The sequence below is a fragment of the Mastomys coucha genome, unplaced genomic scaffold (assembly GCF_008632895.1).
Source record: "Mastomys coucha isolate ucsf_1 unplaced genomic scaffold, UCSF_Mcou_1 pScaffold21, whole genome shotgun sequence".
NCBI lineage: Eukaryota > Metazoa > Chordata > Mammalia > Rodentia > Muridae > Mastomys > Mastomys coucha.
Window position 1 is genome coordinate 101,888,712 of NW_022196904.1, and position 6,640 is coordinate 101,895,351.

At 48.1% G+C, this 6,640-nt stretch overlaps 1 pseudogene; it reads left to right on the forward strand.

The window, feature by feature from the left end:
- The first annotated feature begins 304 nt into the window (after positions 1-304).
- LOC116101351 lies at positions 305-5,411 on the forward strand (annotated as a pseudogene).
- The last annotated feature ends 1,229 nt before the right edge of the window (positions 5,412-6,640 follow it).

Here is a 6,640-nt window from a genome sequence, read left to right on the forward strand (position 1 = left end):
CTTGCGCTCTAGCAGGTACTACAGTTGTTTCTCTGTCTGTGTATGACTTTTTGGATCTGTATCTGTGATCTGTGTGGCTGCAGCGGTTTCTTGGTTTTATAAGGCAGGTAGACATACCTCGCCATCTCAGGCAGAAGTCGGATCCGGGAAAGTACAACTCCATCTGGGGGTAGCGGCAGCAAGAAGGCCACTACCAAGTTCTTTTGTGGTCTGCTTGGGGTGCTCATGGCAGGGGCGCCTCTGTCTGTCTATCTCTGTCCTCTTGTTTGCATGTGGACTTGGACTGACGATATTTTTGGACAGTATGGGGCAAACTGTGTCTACCCACCTGAGTTTGACTCTTAAGCATTGGGCAGAAGTTAGGTCTAGGGCCCAGAACATCTCAGTAGAGGTGAAAAAGCATAAATGAAAGACTCTTTGTGCCCCGGAATGGCCTTCCTTTGAGGTGGGGTGGCCAGCCGATGGCTCTTTCTCTTTGACTCCTATTCGATCAGTCAAACAGTGAGTCTTTAGAACAGGCCCTGTGAGTCACCCAGGCCAGATCCCATATATTCTGGTCTGGGAAGATTTAGTGTCTAACCCTCCCCACTGGGTCCGTCTGTGGGTGTCTGTCATTGTACAGGACCAAGCCAAGAAGAATGTCCTCTTGGACACAGAGGCCAACCTTCTCCTTTTGGACCTCCTTCCTCCCTGCACTCCTACACTCCAACCTCGTGTAGATCCAGCTGCAGGACCCCCAGCACCTCTGGCTGCAGGTCCTTCAGCCCCATCAGAGGAGAGAGGTGCAGAGGCTTCCCCTTCAGTATCAGAGGGATCTGCCCACAGGACACACAGCAAGAGAGGAATGGTCCCCGACCAGACCAACATTTTGCCCCTCTGGGTCTATGGCCCTCCCGATGAGCAGGGCCACCAGCCCCTGCAGTACTGGCCGTTCTCAGTGGCTGACTTGTATAATTGGACGACTCACAACCCATCCTTTTCTGAAAACCCTCAGAGCCTGACTAACCTCATTAAATCTCTCCTCTTTTCCCATCAGCCCACCTGGGATGATTGTCAACAACTGTTACAGGTTCTGTTCACCACCGAGGAGAAACAGCATATCCTCCTTGAGGCCAGGGAAAATGTCCCTGGGGCAGATGGGCGACCCTCCTTCCTACCAGTTGATATTGATGCAGGTTTTCCAATGACCAGACCAGACTGGGACTATAACACACCTGAAGATAAAGAGCACCTGAAAGTTTTCTGCCAGGCTCTCTTAGTGGGTTTCAAAGGGGCAGCAAGACGCCCCATTAATTTTGCAAAGCTAAAAGAAGTGATACAAGGGCTGAATGAGACTCCCTCAGCCTTCTTAGAGAGGCTTATGGAGGCCTACCGCCAGTTCATTCCTTATGATCCCAGCAGTGAGGAACATAATGTTACTGTTAGAGTTGCTTTTATTGATCAATTAAGCCGAGATATCAGGAAAAAGTAACAGAAACTAGATGGGTTAGAGGATAAGTCTTTGAGAGAGTTAGTGCAGGTGGCTGAGAAAGTATTTTATAACTGAGAGATAGAAGAAGAGAAGGAAGATAGGAAACAGAAAGAACAGGAAGCTAGAGAATTAAAGAAAGAAAAGAGACAGGAAAGGAATCGTCATAGAATCTTGGCCACAGTAGTTGGAGAAACTAGGGACTCTAATAAGATAGTATCTGGCAACCGAAGAGAACCCCTGGCCAAGGATCAATATGCTTACTGTAAAGAAAAGGGGCATTGGATGAGAGATTGCCCCATAAAAGAAGAAAAAGAGGCCCTATGTTTCAGACAGAAAACTGGTGGGGCCTAAAATGCTGGCCATTCAAGAGAACAGTGACAGTGAATAGAAGGGACGGGGTTCAGATCCCCTCCCTGAACCCAGGGTAACCCTTACTGTGGAGGGGAAACCCATTCAGTTTCTGGTGGACACAGGGTCAGAATATTTGGTCCTCTTACAAGCAGATGGGCCAATTTCCAAAAAGAAGTCCTCGGTACAAGGGGCCACTGGAAACAAACAATACTCATGGACTACCCAAAGAGCAGTGGACCTAGGTGTGGGCCGGGTATCCCACATATTCATTGTCATCCCAGAATGTCCTTGCCCCTTATTAGGGAGAGACCTTCTCACTGAGATGGGAGCACAAATCCATTTCCTCCCAGAGGGTCCCCAGGTCAGGGGCCGGCAGGGAGAGCCCATCCAGGTGCTGACTATGAAACTAGAAGATGAGTACCAGCCTGTTGAGAATAAAGATTGCAGGCCTGAAGATATAGATTGGTGGTTACAAAACTTCTACAGGCTTGGGCTGAGACAGCAGGAATGGGGAAAGCTAAGAACCAGCCTCCAGTCCATGTGGTGCTAAAGGCCCAGGTCAGCCCAGCAACTGTTTGCCAGTATCCTATGTCCAAAGAAGCCTGAGATGGGATCCGGCCCCACATCCTATGCTTCCTCCAACTGGGGATCCTGCAGAGTCTGCATGGAATACTCCCCTCCTTCCAGTACGAAAGCCAGGATCCAATGACTATCAACCTGTCCAGGACCTCAGGGGAGTAAACAAATGGTTGTCCGACCTCCACCCTACGGTTCCTAACCAATATAATCTGTTGAGTTCCATGCCTCCCTCTAGGATCTGGTAAACTGTACTGGACCTCAAAGATGCCTTCTTCTGCCTATCACTGGCCCCTAAGAGTCAAGAGTACTTTGCCGTTGGATGGAAAGACCCCAAGTCGGGTATAATAGGCCAGCTCACATGGACCCGCTTGCCCCAGGGCTTCAAGAATTCCCCCACTATTTTCAATGAGGCCCTACATCAGGATCTAGCAGCTTTTCAAACATCCAATCCCCAGATATCTCTCCTTCAATACATAGATGACCTTCTGATTGCAGCATCCAGCAAGGAACTGTGTTTAGAAGGAACCAAATGTCTACTCGTGGAACTGGGAGAGTTAGGCTATTGTATCTCAGCCAAGAAAGCCCAGCTATGCCGTCAAACAGTCAGTTACCTAGGGTATTTGCTCAGAGAAGGAAAGAGATGGCTATCAGATACCAGGAAAGAAATTGTGTTTCATATCCCACTGCCCATGAGTCAAAAACAGGTTAGAGAGTTCCTAGACATGGCCAGCTTCTGTCGCCTGTGGATACCCAGGTTCACTGAGATAGTGGCCCTTCTCTATCCCCTCACCAAGAATAAGCAGCCGTTTGTGTGGAGAGAAAAAGAGCAGGAGGCATTTGACACCATAAAAACGGCCCTCATGTCAACCCTGATGTGACTAAACCATTTCATCTGTATGTAGCAGAGAACAAGGGCATAGCAAAAGGGGTCCTGACTCAAAAACTGGAACCATGGAAGAGGCCGGTGGTGTATCTTTCAAAAAAGTTAGACCCTGTGGCCTCTGGGTGGCCTGCCTATGTAAAGATTGTGGCTGTGGTTGCAGTGTTGGTTAAAGATGCTGATAAATTGACTCTGGGACAAGATCTGGTAATATCAGCTCCACAAGCCCTAGAGAGTGTGGTCCTCTAGCCCCCTGATCAATGGCTCATTAACGCCCGAATGACTCATTATCAGACTTTGCTACTCAATTCTGACAGGATCACATTTGCGCCCCCCACTGGCCTAAATCCAGCCACCCTTCTCCCAGACCCCGATCTTGAACCTCCTATCCATGACTGTCAGCAAGTGCTCACTGAGGCACACAGCTGGTGCAAAGACCTGTCTGATCGGCCCCTGGCCAATCAGAGAAGACTTGATTCATGGATGGGAGCAGTTACCTAGAAAAGGGGCAGAGGAGAGCAGGTGTGGCCGTGGTGGATGGACAACAGGTTGTATGGACATAAACTCTGCCAGAGGGAACTTGTACTTAGAAAGCCGAGCTCATTGCCCTCACAAAAACTCTTGAGCTAGAAGGCAAAAAGATCAACATATACACAGACAGCAGATCAGATATACCTTCACTACAGCCCATGTTCATGGTGTCATCTACCAGCAATGGGGATTACTGACCTCAGGAGAAAAAGAAATCAAGAACAAGCCTGAGATCCTGGCACTTCTAGAAGCCTTATACAAGCAAAAGTGAGTATTATTCACTGTCCGGGCCACCAGAAGGGTGATTCCTTTATAGCTCGAGGGAATAATTTGGCAGATGGAGAAGCTAAGGGGCAGCTTCTAGAGCGACCAAGGTGATGGTGGGCAGAGAGTCCAGTCCGAATCATCTGAACTTATGTTCCAATACCACTAAAGAACTGGCAGTCATCTCAAAGGATCCTGAAAATTGTTTTGACCAGAAAAAGGGAGTCTGGATGACCCCATCGGGTAAGAAAATACTACCACGAGAACAGGCAAAAGCAATGATAAAGCAGATGCACCAATGGACCCATCTAGGGGTAAGCAAGCTAACACAAACTGCCTTGAAGTCTAAGTATCATATTCCAGGATTAAAACACCTAGTAGATTAGGTGGTTCACAATTGTATACCCTGTCAGAAGGTGAACATTTGCAGAAACAAGAATGACCTCAGTAAACGATACTGAGGGGACCAGCCAGGAGTCTTGTGGGAAGTAGACATCACAGAGATAAAACCAGGCAAATATGGCTGCAAATATCTTCTAGTTTTTATAGATACCTTCTCAGGATGGGTAGACGCTTTCCCTACCATGCAAGAGACCGCAACAGTAGTAATGAAGAAGATACTAGAAGAAAATTTCCCCCAATTTGGAGTGCCCAAGGTAATCGGATCTGATAATGGCCCAGCCTTTGTTGCCAAGGTAAGTCAGGGAGTAACCAAGTATTTGGAGGTCGATTGGAAACTTCATTGCATTTATAGACCTCAGAGTTCAGGACAGGTAGACAGAGCTAAAAGAACTCTAAAAGAGACCCTGGCAAAATTGACCATAGAGTCTGGCGCAAACTGGGTGGTGCTCCTACCTCGGCCCTGTTCAGGGTTAGAAATACCCCTTCCTGCCTCAGTTTGACCCACTTTGAGATCCTGTATGGGACCCCAGCACCCCTAACTCTACTAGGAGACGTTATTGAGCCAACCTGCCATAGTAATAATGATTTGTATGCCAGACTGAAAGGGTTGCAGGTGATACAGAAAGAAGTTTGGTCACAGCTGGTAGCCACCTATGAGCTGGGGACCCCTGAGACATTACATCGGTTCCAGGTCGGAGACAACACCAAGCCCAGATGCTTGAGCCTCACTGGAAAGGACTGTACCTTGTCCTGCTAACCACCCCAACTGCAGTGAAAGTAGATGGGCTTACACCATCGATCCATGCATCACACATTAAAACTGCTCCACCAGACCTGGAACTACACCCCTGGAGAACACAGACTACTGACAACCTGCTGAAGATCAAGATAGTCAAAAATGGGACTTCCACTGGTCATGGTACTGTATCTTAATTCCCTTCCCTTGAGCTCATCTAGTGCTAGCCCTCACCAGCCATGTAACCTGACTTGGATGGTAATTACTGGGCATGGAGACATAATATGGAGCAGGTCTAAAGTCACTACACCAGGCCTTTTGTGGCCTGACATGTTCCCTGATGTCTGCAAACTGGCCTTTGGGGTGCCAGCTAACTAGGATACGGAAGGATTTTATGATCCCAACATGCCTGCTCCCAAAGTGCCCTCTCCCCCCTGCCGGCATGGGCTAGACCCATTTGGGGGGTGTGGACATGTGAGTCAGAGGAGTCAACTCTATACCCTGACTTTTTATGTTTTCCCTGGACTCCACCGAAAGTGTTCCCTTAATCCATCATGTGGAGGCTGAGATCACTTTTTCTGCAAAAAATTGGGGCTGTGAGACCTCGGGTGATACATACTGGAAGCCGTCTTCCAGTTGGGACTATAAAGGTGGCTGACAACTATAGCCATCATGAGGCAGGAAAACCAGGGTGGACATACCATTTGGAGTGTGAGACCTGGTGCCACCCACTCCATATTACTTTTACAGTGCCAGGGAAGTGGGCAACCAGGTGGACAACCGGTTATACATGGGGTCTTAGATTTTATAAAGAAAAATATGACGATGGGCTGATATTTGCCATTAAGCTCAAGATAGAAACCCGTTATGCTCTGCTAGGCCCGAATTCAGCCTTGAGCCCTCCCCGTCCACCTCCAAATTCTCCATGGTCCCTTCCCCAGATTGCTCTCAAAACAGGAACAGCCACACCAACTACTGCATTAGGTACCACTATATTCTTTCTAGAGGCCCTACCTACACAGCCTCCAGAATCTGATCTGGGTGTCAACCCTCTTCTTAATATGCTAATTATGCCTTAATATGCCTTCAGAGTACTAAATGCCCATGAACCTGAGATGACTAAAAAGTGTTGGCTATGTTATGACGTGGCACCCCCTTACTATGAGGGTATTGCATGTGTCAGTATTCCTACCATGTCTTTAGAAGCCTCCCATTGCAAGTGGAAGCATCAACAAGTCTGCCTAACCCTGTCAGCTGTTACTGGAAAAGGCCTTTGTGTGGGTCAGGTCCCACAAACCCATCAACATTGGTGTAATAGTTCACACCTTCTGATAAAGAATCTAACTGGGTACCTCCTCCCTCCCTTAGACAGCTGGTGGGCCTGTGCTTCAGGGATTACAACCTGTATAAGTTTAGAGATTCTAAA